This window comes from Anomaloglossus baeobatrachus, chromosome 1, assembly GCF_048569485.1.
Source record: "Anomaloglossus baeobatrachus isolate aAnoBae1 chromosome 1, aAnoBae1.hap1, whole genome shotgun sequence".
In the NCBI taxonomy this organism is placed as follows: Eukaryota; Metazoa; Chordata; class Amphibia; order Anura; family Aromobatidae; genus Anomaloglossus; species Anomaloglossus baeobatrachus.
In genome coordinates, this window is record NC_134353.1 from 269,465,744 (window position 1) to 269,487,457 (window position 21,714).

Genomic DNA, 21,714 nt, shown 5'->3' on the forward strand with positions numbered 1-21,714 from the left:
TGTGTCTCGGATCAGCTGTGTGTGTGTCTGCGATCGGCTGTGTTTTTCTGCAATCGGCTGTGTGTGTCTGCGTTCGGCTGTGTGTATCTGTGATCGGCTGTGTGTGCCTGTGATCGGCTGTGTGTATCTGTGATCGGCTGTGTGTATCCGTGATCGGCTGTGTGTACCTGCGATCGGCTGTGTGTGTCTGCTATCTGCTCTGTGTGTGTGATCTGCTGTGTGTGTCTGCGATTGGCTGTGTGTATCTGTGATCGGCTGTGTGTGCCTGCGATCAGCTGTGTGTATCTGGGATCGGCTGTGTGTGCCTGCGATCGGCTGTGTGTATCTGTGATCGGCTGTGTGTGCCTGCGATCAGCTGTGTGTATCTGTGGTCGTCTGTTAGTACCTCCAATCGGCTGTGTGTGTCTGCTATCTGCTCTGTGTGTGTGATTTGCTGTGTGTGTGTGATTTGCAGTGTGTGTGATTTGCAGTGTGAGTGATTTGCTGTGTGTGTGAGATTTGCAGTGTGTGTGGTTTGCAGTGTGTGTGATTTGCTGTGTGTGTGATCCTCTGTGTGTGATTTGCTGTGTGTGTGATTTGCTGTGTGTGATCTGCTGTGTGTGTGATCTGCTGTGTGTTTGATCTGCTGTGTGTGTGACCTGCTGTGTGTGTGATTTGCTGTGTGTGATTTGCTGTGTGTGTATGTGTGATTTGCTGTGTGTGTGATTTGCTGTGTGTGTGATCTGCTGTGTGTGTGATTTGCTGTGTGTGATTTGCTGTGTGTGTGATCTGCTGTGTGTGTGATCTGCTGTGTGTGTGATTTGCTGTGTGTGTGATTTGCTGTGTGTGATCTGCTGTGTGTGTGATCTGCTTTGTGTATGATTTGCTGTGTGTGTGATTTGCTGTGTGTGTGATCTGCTGTGTGTGTGATTTGCAGTGTGTGTGATTTGCTGCGTGTGTGATCTGCTGTGTGTGATTTGCTGTGTGTGATTTGCTGTGTGTGTGATTTGCTGTGTGTGTGTGATTTGCAGTGTGTGTGATTTGCTGTGTGTGTGATCTGCTGTGTGTGATTTGCTGTGTGTGTGATTTGCAGTGTGTGTGTGATTTGCAGTGTGAGTGATTTGCTGTGTGTGTGAGATTTGCAGTGTGTGTGGTTTGCAGTGTGTGTGATTTGCTGTGTGTGTGATCCTCTGTGTGTGATTTGCTGTGTGTGTGATTTGCTGTGTGTGATCTGCTGTGTGTGTGATCTGCTGTGTGTTTGATCTGCTGTGTGTGTGACCTGCTGTGTGTGTGATTTGCTGTGTGTGATTTACTGTGTGTGTGTGTGATTTGCTGTGTGTGTGATTTGCTGTGTGTGTGATCTGCTGTGTGTGTGATTGTGTGATTTGCTGTGTGTGTGATCTGCTGTGTGTGTGATCTGCTGTGTGTGTGTGATTTGCTGTGTGTGATTTGCTGTGTGTGTTATCTGCTGTGTGTGTGATTTGCTGTGTGTGTCTGCGATCAGGCTGTGTGTGTCAGTATGTCAGCCAGCAGCAGGGGAGAATGGCGTGCAGCAACCACCGGAGATCACAGGAGGACCTGGGAACCACGCAGACATCTGGGTCTGGTGAGTATGAGTAGGGGAGTCTGGTTTTTTGGGGGTTAAACTTACAAACAACCGTGCTTCTTCATGAATAAGACCTCCTCCAAAAAGAAGCCCTAGTGCTTTTTTGGGGGGAAAAAAAATATAAGACAGTATCTTATTTTTGGAAAAACACGGTACTTGTGAGTGCCTGTTGAAGAGTTGCCAGTGAATGATGTAAATAGGTATTGCTACTTATTACAGCCTGCTCCAAATGAGGCAGTGAAACACATTTCTAGGTAGTGTTAGTCAGTAGTGCCTGCTGTAAATTTGCTAGGGAACTAGCTAAATACATTTTGGCACTTTTGAGTACCTGATACAAATTACGCATTCACCCACATCTCTAGGCATCGTTAGTTAGTAGTGCCTGCTGTTAGTTTGCTAGTGAACTAGCTAAATACATCTTGGCCCGGCTCAAAATTATGCAATCAACCACATTTCTCAATATTGTTAGTTAGTGCTGCTTGCTTTAAATTTGTTAGTAAACTAGCTAAATACGTCTTGGCACTTTTTAGTACCTGATACAAATCATGCATTCAACCACATTTCTAGATATTATTAGCAGTGCCAGCTGGAAATTTGCTAGTGAACTAGCAAAATACATGTTAGCAATTTGGAGTGCCTGATACAAATTATGCATTTGCGCACATTTCTAGGTATTGTTAGTTAGTAGTACCTGCTTTAAATTTGCTAGTAAACTAGCTAAATATATCTTGGCACTTTTCATTGCCTGCTTAAATTGGCAGTCAACCACAGGTTTAACACAGATAAGTATAAGGTTATGCACATGGGAAGAAGAAACAGATGCTACGATTACTTACTAAATGGGAAACTGCTGGGGAAATCAGACATGGAGAAAGACTTAGGCGAGCTTTGCACGTTGCGACATCGCAAGCCGATGCTACGATGTCGCACGCGATAGTCCCCGCCCCGTCGTAGGTACGATATCTTGTGATAGCTGGCGTAGCGAAAATTATCGCTATGCCAGCTTCACATGTACTCACCTGCCCTGCGACCGTTGCTCTGGCCGGTGACCGGCCTCCTTCCTAAGGGGGGCGGGTCGTGCGGCTTCATAGCGACGTCAGATGGCAGGCGGCCAATAGCGGTGGAGGGGCGGAGATGAGCAGGATGTAAACATCCCGCCCACCTCCTTCCTTCCGTAGAGCCGCCGGCGGCAGGTAAGGTGAAGTTCCTCGCTTCTGCGGCGTAACACACAGTGATGTGTGCTGCCGCAGGAACGAGGAACAGCATCGTACCTGTCGCGGCAGCATAATTATGGAAGTCGGAGCCTGCACCGATGATACGATAATGATGCTTTTGCGCTCATTAATCGTATCATCTAGAATTTACACACAACGATGTCGAAAGTGACGCCGGATGTGCGTCACTTTCGATTTGACCCCACCGACATCGCACGTGCGATGTTGCAACGTGCAAAGCCGCCCTTAGGCATCTTAGTCAATAAGAAGCTAAATTGGAGTACCAGTGTCAGGCAGCTGCCACCAAAGTAAATAGGGTGATGGGATGCATTGGAAGAGGTCTGGGGGCACGGGATGAAAACATCATTCTCCCTCTGTACAAATCAATCGTCAGACCACACTTGGAGTGTTGTGTTCAATTTTGAGTGCCGGTGCTCAAGAAAGACATTACTGAACTTGAAAGGGTTTAGAGGCGGGCAACTAAAATAATAAATGGCGTGGGTGCATTACCTTCCTTCAGCCTTAGATACTATGTTATTATGTTACCATGTTACAATTCTAGGTATTGTTAGTTAGTAGTGCATGCTGTAAATTTACTAGTGAACTAGTTAAATATGTCTAGGCACTTTTCATTGCCTGCTTAAAATTATGCTGTGAACCACACTTCTAGGTATTGTTAGTTTGTAGTGCCTGCTGTAAATTTGCTAGTGATCAAGCTAAATACATTTTGGAACTTTTTGTTGCCTGCTCAAAATTACGCAGTCACCCACATTTTTCAGTATTCTTAGTTAGCAGTGCCTGCTTTAAATTTGGTAGTGATGTAGCTAAATACGCTGTTACGGGAGGACTGGCGGATTAGGATAAGGTGTTGTATATCCCAATCGACAGTCAGGGTCCACCATGCTCCCAGAAGGAGCTGCTAGCAACCCGTAGGTCAGGTGGATAATACAGAGCTTCATGGTTCTGAAATAATAGGAACCTGACCAGCGTTAAATGTCACTTTGATAAGGATAAACTTTTAACCCTATTCACGTCACAGGGGCCACACACCCCAGCCAGGAACTTCCCTGTTAGTACCACAGGGGTCCTGGGGTACACTGTCTGTGTGCATAGGGGGCACACCGGTACAGTCGAAGTAGTTAACTTCACTAGGCTGCCCAAGCAGGACTGGACAGTAGAAGGGAAGTGTGGCGCCTGACCCTAACATGCTGAGGCATGAATCTTGTTGTCACAGGCACCGGACGCCTAACTCTACCTACCGCTTCCAGAACTAAAGGCTGTAGCCGCAATGAGCTCTAAACATAAGCATGTGCATGGATTCTGAGCATATTTGAAGACTGCACACCTCCATGCAGTCTCCATGCCCTTTTATTACCAAGGGTCCACCCCAAACCCAGAAATAATGCATGACATGTGGATGGGAGGCATGGGAGGGATGAGGTAAGGAGAGAGCCAGCAATGTGGTGCCAACAGGAAGTAGGACAAGGTCCTAGGGGTCAGCAATGCCAGTGTATTCAGCAGCGGTGGCATTATTTCTGCAGTTATGGGTACTTCTGTCTTGTGTAAAACATCGCTTCAGACAGCAAACACGTTCATTTCCCCCTCAACCATTTCAATATGCAAAACCTTGATAAAGGCTTGCAGAAAACTGAAATGTTGGCTTTGCTTTTGGTTGTGGTACACTTTTTTTTGCAAAAAATCAAATATAAAAAAACATTCATTTGATCCTTTGTTTCACATTGTCCTTTAAATCCTGGAGTTATCCTCTTTTGGTTACAGGGCTTGTCTCAAGCATCCATGTTGCGGCATTCCACTACTTTTAGTCTGTGCCAATTGTTGCCACTTTTCCTGTTGCTTGACCTTAAATTTTGGAAATATGGAGACTCCAATTAGGGCCTCCAAATTGTCTTTTGTCTGTAGTGCCAGGGTCCTGGTAGCAAAAGGCCTACACCTGTCACTCATGTATCTCTTCATTTTCAAAATTAAAATGCCAGGCCACATCCTGTGTGTAGCATGGACCATGCAAACACAATATGGGGAAATGGGAAGGGGGGTAAATTGATGCTACTGCCCTGCTGTCTACCTAAAAGGTTTGTAAATCTCAAGACTCTGATATGGGTCTCCAAATTGTGTCTTGTCTGTTCTGGGACAAAGATGCCTACACCTGTCTGTCATCTTGTTATCTTTGGTGAAGGTTGAAATGCTGGTTCAGGCCTTGTTAGAGGGTGGTCCTAAGCATCCATGTTGTTGTGTTCCACTATTTTTAGTGTGTGCCAATTGTTGCCATTTTTCCTTTTGTCTGACCTTATTTTTGGAAATATGGAGACTCCAAGTAGGGTTTTCAAATTGTCTTTTGTCTGTAGTGCCAGTGTCTTGGGGAGCAAGAGGCCTACAGCTGTCACTCATGTATCTCTTGATTTTCAAAATGAAAATGTCAGGCCACATCCTGTTTGTAAGTCAACACAATCAGGCAGTGCTTAAATTAATATGCTTTGGAAGACGTAGAGTTGTGAACCACTATCCAAGCCCAGTTTGATCAATGGCTGTCTCCACTGAACCTGAAGCTATGGAAGTGTGTGGTAACAGTGCAAACCTGTTGATGGCACTAAGCCTGAGTGACATCACATGTGCATTGCATGGCTCACATGCTCAACCTTGTTGTACAGAAATTTCTAGGGTACTGTTCCAGCCTTATTAACCAAATTCCAAAAAATACCATTTTAAGTAGTCCAATAAGGCTCATGTCTACATGCACCTAAGGAAATATGTACAAACTCCATAACAAGCAATAATCACAGGCGGACAAGAAGTGTAGCATGCAAATATTTGTATTAATATAAAATGTAATCAAATTTCTTTCAGTGAAAAAAGTTATGTCAAAATCAAGGATACAGTATGGAACAAAAGGACAATGAACATGCATAATTCATGGTAACAGCATATCATTGGCAATATAGAGGGTAAAAGGTGGACTAAAATCACATTTATTTATCAAAAAGTAAAGTGCAAGTGCATGCACAAATTCCCCAATTATAGCAGCAAAGACAATATAGGCTACATAAAGATAGTGCTAGTCAAAGTTGGTCAGACAATGTTAATAAACTATTAGAAGTAAAGATTCTGACCTGCACTATAATACAGGAATAATACTATAAATAATACGGGAATCAACCACCACCCCTCATAGTGAGAGACCCAACATATGTTTCGCTTTCTTACCAGATTGCCATTTAAATGAACCAGCTTCCCCCTGAGGACTTTTTTCACTGAAAGAAATTTGATTACATTTTATATTAATAAAAATATTTGCATGCTACACTACTTGTCCGCCTTTGATTGTTACTATTACAGCTTTGATGCGCTGCTGCAGAATACATGGTTGCTGTGTGCTCACTTTTTAAAAAGGAAATGCCAGGCCACATCTTGTGTGCGGCATGGACCATACCACCCTGCTGTGCAAACACACGATAGGGAAATGGGGGGGGAATGGGGCGTATTGATACCACTGTCCTGCTGTCTGCCAGAAAGGTTTTTAAATCTCAAGACTCCAAGACAGATCTCCAAGTTGTGTTTTGTGTGTACTAGCAGGGGTGTGGTAGCAAGAGACCTAATCCTGTCTCTCATCCCTTTTTATTTTTCAAATTGAAATGCTAGGCCACATCCTGTGTGTTTCATAGACCATACCTCCCTGCTGTGCAAAGACACTCTGGGAAAATGGGGGGCAATTGGGGGGCAATTAATGCCACGGTTCTGCTGTCTCCCTGAAAGGTTTTTAAATATCAATACTCCAAGATGGGTCTCCAAGTTGTGTCTTGTCTGTAGTACCAGGGTCAAGAGGTCTACACCTCTCTGTCATCTTGCTGTCTCTGGTGAAGGTAGAAATACTTGTTCAGTCCCTTGTTACAGGTCTGGTCCCACACATCCATGTATTGGCATTCGACTAGTCTGTGCCAATTGTTGCCACTTTTCCTGTTGTGTGACTTTAATTTTTGGAAATGTGGAGACTGCAAGAACAGTCTTCAAATTGTTTTTTTGTCTGTAGTGCCAGAGTTATGGGAAATGTCAGGACACATCCTGTGTTGCATGGACCATACTTCCTGCTGTGCAAACACACTGTGGGGAAATGGGGGGACAATTGATGACACTGTCCTGCTGTCAGCCTGAAATATTTTTACATCTCAAGACTCAAAAATGGGTCTCCAAGTTTGTCTTGTCTGTACTGGTAATGGTATGGGAGCACCAAACCTTCACCTGTCTCTCATCCACCTCTATATTTCTTATGTCAATAGTCTAGGAAGCTGATGGCTATGCCAAAACATTGGGGCTGCACCATAAAAAGTATTTTTGCTGTTTTGTAAGCTTTTCAATCCCCCTAAAGGTGTTTACTGTGCCTTAGGTTTGGCCTCCCATTGAATCCAATGAGATTCGAAAGGGTTGTCAAATGGTTCGTTGAACAATTTGGCAAATATAGCATTGTTCAGTAAAGCTCGGTGAACCAAAGTTTGAAAGGTTTGCTCATCTGTACTAATGACTTGTACTTTTGAGTGAAACTTTTTTTACCACACAATGTACAAGGAAAAGGAAAAAAAATCCAAGTGCAGGCAGTGAACTTGCGAAAAAAAAATGCAACACCAACATGGCTTTTTGGGGTTTTATTTTTATGCCTTTCATTGTGTGAAAATGCTAATAATGGCTGAATTACATAGCCTAAGATATGTTACAATACTTACTGATCCATTTTGGAAGCTCACTGTTTCCAAAGTTAAAGAAATGTCTAAATATTTTCAATGAAGCATATTATAAACCTGTTGAAAGCATATTGACATAGTATTGAACCAGAATATTGATAAGTCATAAAGTCGAGGCTTAACAATTACTTTGACTGAGAAAAGAATTCTTGCTTGATGTAGTTTACTGAACAATTGATTTTAATCACCGAGCCATAGCCACTTTGACGCAAAGTTGTACAATTTGAAAAGTTGCATGATGTGTTATAGTACAGAAATTTGCTATATGTCATGAACAAATTTGGACAATTTAAAGAATAAAATGAAAATGTAGTCATGTTCCTCACATAACTCTAGTGTTGCAGGGTCCATTTTCTTGCTGTGATAATCCATTGCCACTAAATAATATAGTTCCTATGAAGGTGTATACTTTACCTGAAACAAAGTTTAATTGTTTAGATATGTGACATCTGAGGAAGTAGCATATACTTTAACGCCAAAGGTTTTCCAAACAGAACATTGTGTAGACCCTCAGAATGCCTCTTCAAGAATCTTGCGGTGCACCGTAGTTGACCCAGACTGAGGAGAGACTCTCCTTTACTGTATGGGTTCATCCAAAACCATGGGAGAACTTTCACCCCTGGGAAGATTTAATGATAAATGGGTCAGACAAGGTCTATTCCTTAGGCGTCTTTCAATCCAGATATCTAAACCATGGCGGCCCCAAAAGACTCTGAGGCTTCAAATATAGCCAGGGCATTCTTAAGCCTTTCAGACAGGGCCTAACAAAAATGGCTTCTGAGAGCAGGATCATTCCACCTGATGACATAGGCCCATCTGTGGAACTCTAGACAGAACTCCTCAGCTGACTGACTTTCCCCTTGCACTGAAGTTTACATATCTTGAAGTCAGCAAGATAAACTCAGTCTGGATCCTCACAAATAAGACTAAGGGCCACAAAAAACTCATCCAATGACTGAAAGGACTGAGAATGGGTCTGTATACAGAAGGTCCAGGACTGAGAACCTCCTTGCAGGAGACAGACAACAATCACCTGCTGTTCCTCACTCCCAGAGGAGCGAGGGCAAAGCTTGAAATACAATTTATAAGCCTCTCTGAAAACCACAAATGTATCCCTCCCCCCAGAAAACCTTTCTGGAAGGGCTATCTTGGATTTTGGTTCAGTCTGGCTGAGAGCCAAGACGAGCAGACCCACAATCTGCTCTAGCTGCTAAACTATCAATGACCACAATTCTGTCAATTACAGAGATAAACCCTGCATGTGTAGTGCAAGATCTGTCACTGGATATATATGAAATCCTGTAAAAAGTTTGGGCTGTCAAAAATTTCATGGTGGGACAAGAGGTGTCAAGCCAGGGACAAGGGAACCCCTGAAGTGGAACGCAGCACTTAGCGTAGATCAGGGAAATATTACAACAGTAAACCCTAATGCTAGGTAGGGGGTAGCAGGGTCACCTCCTAACACTCACCAAAGGCTGATCCCTGCACTGCCTAACATCTCTAGATGGGTCCTTCCCTCATATGCTGATTATGTGCCTATGCCCTGGCTGGTCCTGAACTGACCCTGACTAGTCAATGTCAGTGAGACACTAATCTTGCTTCTACAAAAAGCTGTCACGAGAAAGTTAAGACACAAGAGTAGGGGGAAAAAACACAGCATAAAGCACTCCTTGGATTCTTCCATAGGAAACTTTGCAGCTGCAATAGTATTGACAGCGCAGCTAAGCAGCTACACGCTCCTTCTACATGGTCAGCCTAGGAAGGAGCTTTAAGCAGCATACGAAGAAGTAAAGATCAGCTGTTTATAGCAGAAAAGACTGCTAACTGCAGCTGAGGTTACAACTACCCACCTTGTGTGACAGCGTCTGCGATTGATTGGAGTAAGATTTTCGGCGTGCCAGTGTCTATGATTGGTTGCTCTCACACTAGCTGTCTGGGTCCTAAAGTGGAGTGTAAAAATAAATAAATTGTTGAAAAAAATAGCATAGGGCCCCCAGCTGTGTACGTTAGCTTGACTGTGTATTGAAATACCAGTGACCTCATGCACATAGCTTTTTTTTATATATTTAAAAAAATAATTTTAAAAAAAGTTATGTAGTCACCCCAAATTTTGTTCCCCAGACAAGATAAAACATACTGTTAAGGTCTAGTATTCTCAGGCTTGGGAGCCCTCCCCAGGCTAAAAAATAATACCCCACAGCAGCTCCAGAAATGGCACATCCATTTGATAAGCCAATCCTGGTGCTCATCCACATTGCAGTGGAATGGTGTCAATCAGCATAATATAAGGGGTTATTGACATCTGTGATTTGTCAAAAATTACAACTGTCATCAAACCCGAGATTTTTAATGAGTAAGGAGCCCCTCATTACTAATTGTCTAAGTAACAATAAATAAACACAAAACAGAGTAAAATCCTTTATTTAACCCTTTAGTGACGGAGCTAATTTTCACCTTAATGACCAGACCAAATTTTGCAATTCTGACCAGTGTCACTTCATGAGGTTATAACTCTGGAACGCTTCAACGGATCCCGGTGATTCTGAGATTGTTTTTTCGTCACATATTGGACTTCATGTTAGTACCAAATTTAGGACAATATTTTTTGTGTTTATTTATGAAAAAAATTGAATATTGGCAAAAATTTTGAAAATTTAGCAATTTTCAACTTTTGAATTTTTATACCGTTAAACCAGAGATTTCTGTGACACAAAATAGTTAATAAATAACATTTCCCACATGTCTACTTTACATCAGCACAATTTTGGAAACAAAATTTTTTTTTGTTAGGAAGTTAGAGGGGTTCAAAGTTTATCAGCAATTTCTCATTTTTACATCAAAATTTACAAAACCAGTTTTTTAGGGACCACATCACATTTGAAGTGACTTCAATAGGCCTAGATGACAGAAAATACCCAAAAGTGACACCATTCTAAAAACTGCACCCCCCAAAGTACTCAAAACCACATTCAAGAAGTTTATTAACCCTTCAGGTGCTTCACATGAACAAAAGCAATGTGGAATGAAAAAAAGCAAAAATTAAATTTTACCTAAAAATGTTGCTCTAACCCAAATTTATTCACTTTTAGAAGAAATAACACAACAAAATGGACCTCAAAACTTGTTCCCCACTTTCTTATGAGCGCGCCGATACCCCACATGTGGTCAGAAACCTCTGTTTGGACAAATGGGAGGGCTCGGAACAGAAGGAGCAATATTTGAATTTTGGAAAGCAAATTTGGCTGAAATAGATTGCGGGCACCATGTTGCATTTACAGGTCCGCTAAGGTACCTAAACAGAAGAAATCCCTCACAAGTGACACCATTTTGGAAACTAGACCCCTCAAGGCTTCTATCTAGGGGTATAGTGAGCATTTTAGATCTACAGGTACTTCACAGATTTTGTTAACGTTACGTTGTCATATTGAAAATTTTAATAATTTTCTCAAAAATGTTGCTTTAGCATCAATTTTCTCACTTTTTCAAGAGGTAATTCCAAAAATTTGACCTCAAGGTTTGTTAACCACTTTTTTATGAGCGCGGTGATACCTCACATGTGGTCTGAAACCTTTGTTTGGACAAATGGGAGGGCTTGGAACGAAAGGAGCAATATTTGAATTTTAGAAAGGAAATTTGGCTGAAAAAGATTGCGGGCACCATGTCACATTTGGAGGTCCCCTAAGGTACCTAAACAGCAGAAACCCCGCACAAGTGGCCCCATTTTGGAAACTAGGCCCCTCAAGGAATTTATCTAGATGTTTGGTGAGTACCCTGAACCCTCAGGTGCTTCACAGAATTTTATAACGTTGAGCCATGAAAAAAAAAAAATAAAATTTTACCACAAAATTGTTATTTCAACCAGGTAGCTTTTTTTTTTACAAGAGTAAAAGGAAAAAATTCAGCATAACATTTATTGTGCAATTTCTCCTGAGTTTGGCGATACCTTATATGTGGTGGAAATCAACTGTTTGGGCGCATGGCAGGGCTCGGAAGGGAAGGAGTGCCATTTGACTGCAAAATTGGCTGGAATCAATAGCGGACGCCAGGTTGCATTTGGAGAGCCCCTGAGGTGCCTAAACAGTGGCGGTCCCCCACAAGTGACTTCATTCTGGAAACAAGACACCTCAAGGCTTTTATCAAGGTGTATAGTGAGCAGTTTGAATCCACGAGTACTTCACAGAATTTGATAAGCTTAGGTTGCCATATTGAAAATTTTCATTTTTTTCACAAAACTGTTGCTTTAGCATCAAATTTCTCACTTTTTCAAGAGACAACAACAAACCGTGGACCCCACAGGTTGTTATCTAATGTCTTATGAGCACAGGGATACCCCACATGTGGCCAAAAACCTCTGTTTGGATAAATGGGAGGGCTTGGAATGGAAGGAGTACCATTTGAATTCTGGAAAAGTTGAAATAAATTGCGCGCACCATGTCATATTAGCAGGGCCCCTTGGGTACCTATACATCAGAAAACCCCCACAAGTGACCCCATTTTGGAAACTGGATTTTATTCAGGAGTATAGTAAGCATTTTGAATCCACAGGTACTTCACAAAAATGTTGCTGTAGCAACAAATGTCTCACTGTTAGGCTCTGTGGCCATGATCCAGCGACACGGCATCTAGTACACAGTGTCAGCCTCCTGCAGAGATGTGAGTGTTGTCCACGGGAGAACGCAGCTGCCCAAGCCCACGATTTGGGTTCAGGCCGCTGTGGAGCTCTATGCTACCTGCAGAGAACACTCATCTCCGCAGCATAAATTGACATGCTGAGGCTCGGGAAGCTGCGCCACAGGTCGGTTTATGCTGCGGAGAAAAGAAGCACATTGGGCATGGGATTTCTAAAAATCCTTCCACTGTGCTTCTACTGCACAACGCAGCATTATGGACACAGGGAAAACACTCTGCGCCCAAAACGCTGCAAACCCTGATTGTGGGCACACAGCGTAAAATGCTACAATGGATAAATGGATAGATGTCAAACAAATATAACGTCCCATTCCCCTGCATATTCTAAGCTGGTGCCCTTTAGTGCCTTTCATGTGGCACTAAAGGGTGCCTAGCCTTGTATTTAGCCCCCCAAAAAATTAATAATTAAAATAAACGACGTGGGGTCCCCCCTATTTTTGATAGCCAGCTAGGGTAAAGCAGACAGCTGTAGCCTGCAAACCACAGCTGACAGCTTCACCTTGGCTGGTGATCAATTTGGAGGGCTCCCCAGGCGTTTTTAAAAAAAAAAAAAAAAACGTGGGGTCCCCCCCCAAATTAGATCACCAGCCAAGGTGAAGCGGATAGCTGGGGTCTGGTATTCTCAGGGTGGGAAGAGCCATGGTTATTGGACTCTTCCCAGCCTAAAAATAGCAGGCCGCAGCCGCCCCAGAAGTGGCGCATCCATTAGATGCGCCAATCCTGGCGCTTCGCCCCAGCTCATCCCGCGCCCTGGTGCGGTGGCAGACGGGGTAATATATGGGGTTGATACCAGCTGTAATGTCACCTGGCATCAAGCCCTGGGGTTAGTGATGTCACGGCATCTGAACAGATACCCGACATCACTAACCCAGTCAGTAATAGAAAAAAAAAAGACAAAAAAAAAATGTATTTGAAAAAACACTCCCCGAAACATTCCTCTTTTACCAATTTATTGAAAATAAAGAAATTCCGGTCGCTGTAATCCATTTTGGAGGTCCCGCGCCGGCTCTGGATCTTCTAGAATATGGGGGGCACGTTCAGGGAACGTATCCCCCATTTTCTGGAAGAGCAAGCTCTCCATGAGCAGTGTGGGTGCAGTAATCTGAGAATACTGCACTCACACTGCCCCGGTCCAACCTAGGGCAGAGTGACCTGCAGTAACCTCATTCCAGAATATGAGGGGCACGCTTACAGAACGTACCCCCCATTTTCTGGAACAGCAGCCTCTCCATGTGAGGAGTGTGGCTGCAGATCACTGCACTCACCCTCCCCCGGTCCACAGTGGAGCTTGTGCATCAGCGACGTCAGCAGGATCCCTGCTTGCAGGGATCCAGCTGACAGCCGCTGTCTGCGCATGCGCCGCCAGCATTGAAGAAGGAGGCGGCGATCGCGGGCCCGGAGCGGCAGACAGGTAACGTATAACCGGGGGCTTGGGGGGGGTGACCTAGTGGGACCTGGGGACACCTTTCTGCCGCATGTGACGTGTCACATGCGGCAGAAAGAGCAGAATGAAGGCGGCCGCGCGCTGTGCGCCGCCATCTTCCACGCTCCGGAGGGGGGAGGGGGGTGGTGGCTCTGGAGAACCGGAGGGGGCTCCGGTGACCAGAGGGCTCCGGTGGACCGGAGGAGGGGTCAGGGGGAGGACATTTCCCTCCGATCTGAAATGTTTGATCATTTCAGATCGGAGGGAAATGACTGCAGAGCCGGCGCCGGCGGCAGTTTTCTGTGCGCTTCGGCGCCATTTTGACTGCTCCGGAGGGGGGGTAGGGGTGGGGGTGGGGGGACTCTCCGGTACCGGGGGCTTTGGGGGCACTAGGGGGTTAGATTTCTTTCTCATCTGACATGTTTGATCATGTCAGATGAAAAAGAAATCAGTTTTACCGGCCATTTCTTTTTTTTTCATGTGTTCGTCGGTATACGGTGTATACCGCCGATCACATGATCGGTGTCCAAAAAAAACACCCCGATTCATAATCTGGGGGGTCTCAGCTACCCCCGGTAGCTGAAACCCCCGAGATTTTCGGTCGCTGGGGGGCGCTACAGGGTTTTTTCGGGCCGCCGCTTTAAAGCGGCGCAACAGAATAAGTACCCTGTTTTGCCGCCGCTTTAAGTCGTACGGCCGTCGTTATGAGGTTAAAAAGAAATTGCAATTAAAAGTGCCCAACACAAGCAAATACACTCCCTGACAAAAGTTTTGTCGCTTATCCATGTTATGTAAATAAAAGTTTATAACCTGACTTTAAATTCATCCATAGGTTTTATAAATTACTCTTTTGAAAGCTTGGTTTAGGTTATGGAAATAAAGTTGCTGAAAATCTGAAATATTGATCATTCAATGAACACAGAAAGGTCAGATTTTGGCAAGACAAAAGTTTTTTCGCCCACAGAAAGTAATGTGAAATTCAAACAAATAAGTAACTCCTAATACAGAGATATGTTGCATAACATTGGTGAATGAAGTTGTGGTGCTATTAGAGCCATATTTAGTATTGTGTGTGACTTCCATGAACTTGAAGGACTGCATCCATGCGGCTCAACAATGATTCATACAATTTATTGATGAAGTCATCAGGAATAGCAAAGAATGCTGTCTTACATGCCTCCCAGAGTTCATCTAGATTCTTTGGTTTTGTCTTCCAAGCTTTCTCTTTCATCTTACCCCAAACATGCTCAATGATGTTCATGTCTGGTGACTGGGCTGGCCAGTCCTTGAGCAAATTGATTTTCTTTGCCAGAAGGAACTTTGTTGTAGAGATGAATGTATGAGATGGAGCACCATTCTGCTGCAGAATTTGACCCCTTTTATGATTGGGAATGTAAAAGGTAGCTAATACTTCTTGATATTTTAAGCTATTGATATTGCCTTCCACCTTGCAAATGTTTTGCACTCCCCAATACTGAATGTAACCCCAGACCATGATCTTTCCACAACCAAACTTAACTGTTTTCTGGGTGTATTTTAGATCCATACGGGCTCCAGTAGGTCTCCTGCAGTATTTGCGGCAGCTGTGGTGTAATTCAACTAAAGTTTCATCAGAGAAATCCACCTTCCTACACTTTTTCAGCGTCCATCTCCTTAGCAGGCTGTGGGACTTGACAAATTCCACACGGTTTTTTAATTGCCTTTTGTTTAGTGCTGGCTTTTGGGCACTGATTTGACTGTGGAGGCCATTTCGAGACAGAATCCTACAAACTGTTCTAGTTGACACAGGGACTTGAGGTGACCAGGCCTGTTGGAGCTCTGCTGCAGTGGAAGAGGGGCTGGCTTTGAATTTTCTAACCAACAAACGTTCCTCCTGAGCTGTTGTCCTGCGGGTTTTGCAGGAACTGGGCTTGTCAAAAACATCTCCAGTCTCTTCAAAATAATCTTTTTTTAATTCTTTGTACTTGACGCTGAGACACATTAAAGGTTCCATCCACCTCTGCAGTGGATCTGGTATTCAGCCTCTTGATAATCAAGGTTTTGGACGCAGGGTGGATTTTTGGCATGTTGTCAGAGGTCAAGTTGCAGTTCAAGTGAAGGTCTGGGGTGCTGGGTTTCTTTTTATACACACCCACTAACTAACCGATCATTTAGTCAGCAAGGGGGGGGATGTAAACTAGGATTGGGTGCATTATATGACAAAGCGACAAAACTTTTGTCTTGCCAATATCTGACCTTTCTGTGTTCATTAAATGATCAATATTTCAGCTTTGCAGCAACTTTATTTTCATAACCTAAACTAAATTTGGGAGGGTTTCAGCTTTCAAAAGAATAATTTATAAAACCAATGAATAAATTTAAAGTCAGGTTATAAGCTTTTATTTACATAACATGGATAAGTGACAGAACGTCTGTCAGGGAGTATAGTAGTAAAGCCAAATTCACATGGATGCAATAAAAGGACATGTCAATACAGTATCAAGAAAAAAAAGGTAATTTACACATTTACATTCAATCGTCCGCATATATGCAGCACATGTCAACAATTAGATATACAAAATTCACATTAAAATTATGTTATTGTATTATGGAAGAACATCAGAAAACAAATAATAAACACATTCCTATATATCAATAATTAGACATAAAAGATGTATATGTGAAAAATCCATAAATAAATACAAAAGGATTCTTTTTAAAAAACAAAAAACAAATAGCAGTCACAAAATGAGCTTATAGAAAAATGTATCTACCCAATGTATAATCTATTTGTAAATAAAAATTATTTGTATTATTTTTGGAAAAGAAATACTCCATTTCTGTTTTTTGTGTTTTATTTTATATTTCATTTTTTTATTTAATTTATCTTTTGCTGTTTTATTTTTCTAGCCTTACAGAAGGTGCTGCTGCTAGATTGCAATTATTATCAGGTGAGTTTTTTGTAGTAGGGATCATGTATCACAGGTCTATAGGCAGGGATTCTAGCTTTAGGCTATGTGTCTACGGTAGAATGTTGCTGCGGATTTTTGTGCATGAAAATCCGCGACTTTCGCGGCAAATCCGCACCTTTTTTTTGCCACGGATTTGCCGCGGATTTACCATGGATTTTGGTGCAGATTTTTTTTTTTCCCCAATTCTAAAGCCAAAATCCGCACCAAAATCCGCAACAATAATTGACATGCTGCAGATTTTTCCGGATCAAAATCCGCGGCAAATCCGCCGCGGAAAAATCCGCAGCATGGACACAGCATTTCCAAAAAGCCATAGAAATGGCTGGGAAGTGCCGCTGCTGCAGATTTTCGGAAAATCCGCATCTTTTCCGCGAGAAATCCGCGGCAAAATCCGCGCATTTTCTGCAGCGTGGGCACATGGCCTTACACAGTGTGCCGCTGCTGCTAGCTACAAATCTACAAAATCTATTCTATTCTCTAATAATACCGTTCTTATCTGCCTTTAGTGTAGAGTTAGCTTCTGGAGTAGAGATCGTGTGTAACATGCCTGTTGGCAGGGATTCTAGCCTTACAAACAGTGCTGTTGCTAGCTAAATAATATATTCTATTCTCTAATAATACCTCTCTTAGTTTGAAACTAGTGTCTGTTGGGATTCCGGAGTAATGATTGTGTATTATGGCCTGTAGGCAGATATTCCGGATTTACATGGCGTACTGCTACTAGTTAAAAAATCCTTTCTATTCTCTGATGATAATACTCTAAAGCCTGCTTTACACGTTGCAATTTCTCGTGCGATCGCATTTGCGATCGCACCCGCCCCACATCGTGACCCTGCCGACATCTCGTTAGATATATCATAGTGTGTAAAGCCCGCTTTAGTTTCCTAGTTTGCATTTATTTTCAGTTGAGATTCTGAAGTTGGGCTCGTGAGTACGGGCCTGTAAACAGGGATTCTAGTTTTACATAGTGTGCTTCAGGTAACCAAAAAAATATATGTATTCTCTAAAAATACCACTATTACATTACCTAAGTGCATAATTTAAAATGGCCGGCAGGAAGAGACATATTTGTGGATGTGCCACTGATGGTAGTGCCTGTATAAGCCATGGAAGTAAGCCAGGGCCAACTGGGCCTGCTGCAGCAGCACAGCAAACACACTTATTATCTAGATCTAGCTTCCTGTCTCATGTTTTGGGGGGAACAGGACACCAATGTTGAAACCAGAACATTTGAAGTGGCTTTCTGTTCCTCTGCTGTCATCCGTTGGAGTTGAGAAGTCAGGCCAATTCAGGCCGTGTTCATTTTGAGAACAGTCAACCTGTCAGCATTTTCATGGAAAAGGAGCCCCAACCAACTATTGAGTGGATTTAATGTATATACTTTTCAGTAGGCCAACATTTCTGAGTTTAAAATTCTTTTTTCAGTTGGTCTTATATAATATTCTAATTTTCTGAGTTAATGACTTTTGAGTTTTCATTGGTTGTAAGCCATAATCATCAACATTAACAGAAATAAACTCTTGAAGTAGATCACTCTGTTTGTAATGACTCTATATAATATATATGTTTCCTTTTTTGTATTGAATTACTGATACTGAATTAACTTTTTTGAGGATTTTCTAATTTTAAGAGATGTACCTGTGTATTTTGGAGCTGTTATTTATGTTGTGAGGGTTTTTTTTATTGGTAAAATCATTTTGTGTTTCCTCGCGAGCCTCTCCATAATTCCCTAGAGTCTCTGAGATCACCAGTTCCCAGTGGAGCACATTTTGTACAAGCAGAGTTTTCCATCTCCAGAGTTACTTTGTAAGAATATTCTCTCCTATAGAGTTTAAGCTCTTATGGTTAACAGGTTCTTTCTTTTGCCTGTAAAATACCAGCTCTTATTGTCACCTGATTCCTTTCTTGCTCTCTCCTCTAACGTGTGAGCTCTTATAGTAAGGGTAAGTTCACACAGTGCATTTTTGCGGCTTTTTTGCGCGTTTTTTGGGTGCGTTTTTGCGCAGAAAACGCTGTGAATTTGCTTCTTCAGCAAAGTCTATGAGTTTTCATTTTTGCTGTCTGCACACAGCGTTTTTTTAGCTGCGTTTTTGTGCTGCACACAAAAACACAGCATGTCAACTATTTTTGCGTTTTTCACTGCGTTTTCCACCCATTGAGTTCAATGAGATGTTCAAAAATGAAATGAAAAATGCAAGTTGCAAATATAGCTGCGTTTTAGTACGTTTCTATGACTAAAAATGCAGCTATAAACGCAAGGTTAATAAAAGTGACATGTACAATAAAAGTTAGTAAAGTGACATGTACAGGAAGAGGATTCCTTCTGTCAGTAAACACAGAAGCGTGAATCCTCCCGGTACCGCCACCGCTGCGTCCTACCTCCAGTCCTGTGCATGTCCGCTCCCGTGTGGCGCCATGGCTGGGCGGAAGGTGGAGGCAGCTGTGAAATCAAAAGTGAACAGTAGAAAAAAAAATGTCATACTCACATGTCTGCAGACCCCCGGTGGCATGTCCACTCCCAGCTCCTCTCCCGGTACCGCCGCTCCGGCTATGTGCTCTCATACACGTCCTATATCTGCAGGACCAGGCTATGGATTACCTGATGCAGTCAGCTGACGCATCAGCTGATTGTAAGTCTCACGGTGACGCTGGTGCCCAGCCGGCTTCACCTATCAGCTGATGCTATTAGGAGACTTCATCAGCTGATTACCGGCAGCTCCTGCAGCGATCGGACGGGATCAGACTCCGCTCCAGGAGCTGCCGGTAATCAGCACATAAGTGAGTATTTTTTTTTTCTTTTTTTTGCACTGATACATCAGCTGATTGTATAAACGGCTTTTATACAATCAGATGATGTGTGATGTGATTCACATCCTAGAACCTGACACATCATCTGATCGCTTTGCCTTCCAGCAAACTGATCTGATGATATTGGATCCGGATTGGACGGTGCGGGACCTTGACCCAGGAATACTGCGAAGGGTGGCTCTTTATTTCAATAAAGATGGAGTCACTAATTGTGTTGTGTTTTATTTCTAATAAAAATATTTTTCTATGTGTTGTGTTTTTTTATCTTTACTAGAAATTCATGGTGGCCATGTCTAATACTGTTGTAACACCATGAATTTCGGGCTTAGGGCTAGCTGATAATATACAGCTAGCCCTAACCCCATTATTACCCAGCAAGCCACCCGTCACCAGGGCAGCTGGTAGAGTTGGATACAGCGCCAGAAGATGGTGCTTCTATGAAAGCGCCATTTTCTGGGGTGGCTGCGAACTGCAATTCACAGCGGGGGTGCCCAGAAAGCATGGGCACCATTCCAATCCACAGCTGCCTAGTTGTACCTGGCTGGACTCAATAATTGGGCGAATCCCATGTCATTTTTTTTTTAATTATTTCATGAAATTCATGAAATAATTAAAAAAAAGGGCTCCCCTATATTTTTGGTTCCCAGCCGGGTACAAATAGGCAGCTGGGGGTTGGGGGCAGCCCGTACCTACCCTCTGTACCTGGATAGCATACAAAAATATGGCGAAGCCCACGTCATTTTTTTGGGGGGGCAAAAAACTCCTGCATACAGTTCTGGATGGAGGATGCTGAGCCTTGTAGTTCTGAAGCTTCTGTCTGCTCTCCTGCATAAACTATTGGATGGAGTATGCTGAGCCTTGTAGTTCTGCTCCCCCTGCCTCTTCCTCCAGCATACAGTCTTGTATGTAGCAAGCTGAGCCTTGTAGTTCTGCAGCTGTCTCCTCTCCTGCATACACTAGTGGAGAATGAAGAACATATTGAAGAAGGAAATGACATCAGACCTTTTTTTTTTTTTTCAACAATCTTTAATGGCATTGTTCACTGATAAAAAACGCATAAAAACGCAGTGAGCAAAAATGCAGCAAAACGCAGCCAAAAACGCACCAATTCGTGGTAAAAACGCATGCGTTTTTGCCGCGTTTTTTTGCCGCGGGTGCTTTTTTGTGCGTTTTATGTCGCAAAAAACGCACAAAAACGCAGCGTAAAAAAATGCAGTGTGTGAACCTAGCCTAAGCAGGGTCCTTTCTTTATCTCTCCTGTAGAGTGTAATCTGCTCTGGTAAGCAGGGTTCTCGCTCTCTCCTGTAGAATGTAAACTCTTATGGTCAGTGGGATTCTATCTCTTTCTCCTGTAGAGTGTAATGTCTTATGGTCAGCAGGGTTCTTTCTCCCTCCTTTCTTTCACATGTATTTTCCAAGTAATTACAAACTTTCTAGAAAAAAGATTTGCATAAATGTATTTGTTGTAAATTTTTGGTGAACATTCAGGGAAGTTGGTGAATTCGAGTTTCAAAGGATCCACGCAGTTTCTATATCAGTAATAGTCTTGATTGACTGTGTCATACCATGTGATTTGATAGCTGAAAGGGACTTTGTGAAAGCCTGTGCAGGCCATGTCTGATGTCACCCAAGTTTGCTTTCTAGATGATGCAAGCTCCAACAATGTCTGTAATGGCACCAGGAATTTTCCTAAGACGATCCACAAGTATGGAATCGCAGATTAATCAAATTTGCTGTGACCTACAAATTTCCTGAAATTCGACTAGTAATAACTGAGCACTGAAATGCTTGGTACTCAAATCAAGCGAGTCCAATGTTCAGACCGTCTTTTCAAGTAATGAGTATGATAGAATGTTATGGGGAACTCAAGTATTTTTTCAGCAAATCCGCCAAAGAGAAAATAGCAGAAATGGATGGAAACAGAGTTCTAAATTAATGGGAACAGCATGCAGGAGATGCCTGCATGCATCTTTGACTTATAGGTCACAGCTAGAAAGTTACAAAATAAATAATTGAAAAATGCATGGGGTCCCCCCATTTTGCTAACCACCCAAGGTAAAGCAGACCTATCTGCAGCGCACAGAGCCCTTATCATGGGCACAGACTCTCAGTGACATCCGGATCATGGGAATATACCCTTATGGTCAACAGGTTCGTCTTTCACTCTTACCTGTAAAGTGTAAGGTCTTATGGCCATGAATCACATTTTTGGGAAAAATGTGTCAAAGTTGTTTTAATTCATTTTAGTAGATCTGCTAAACTTCACTAAAAATAATCTATTTGTTTTTATGCTAAT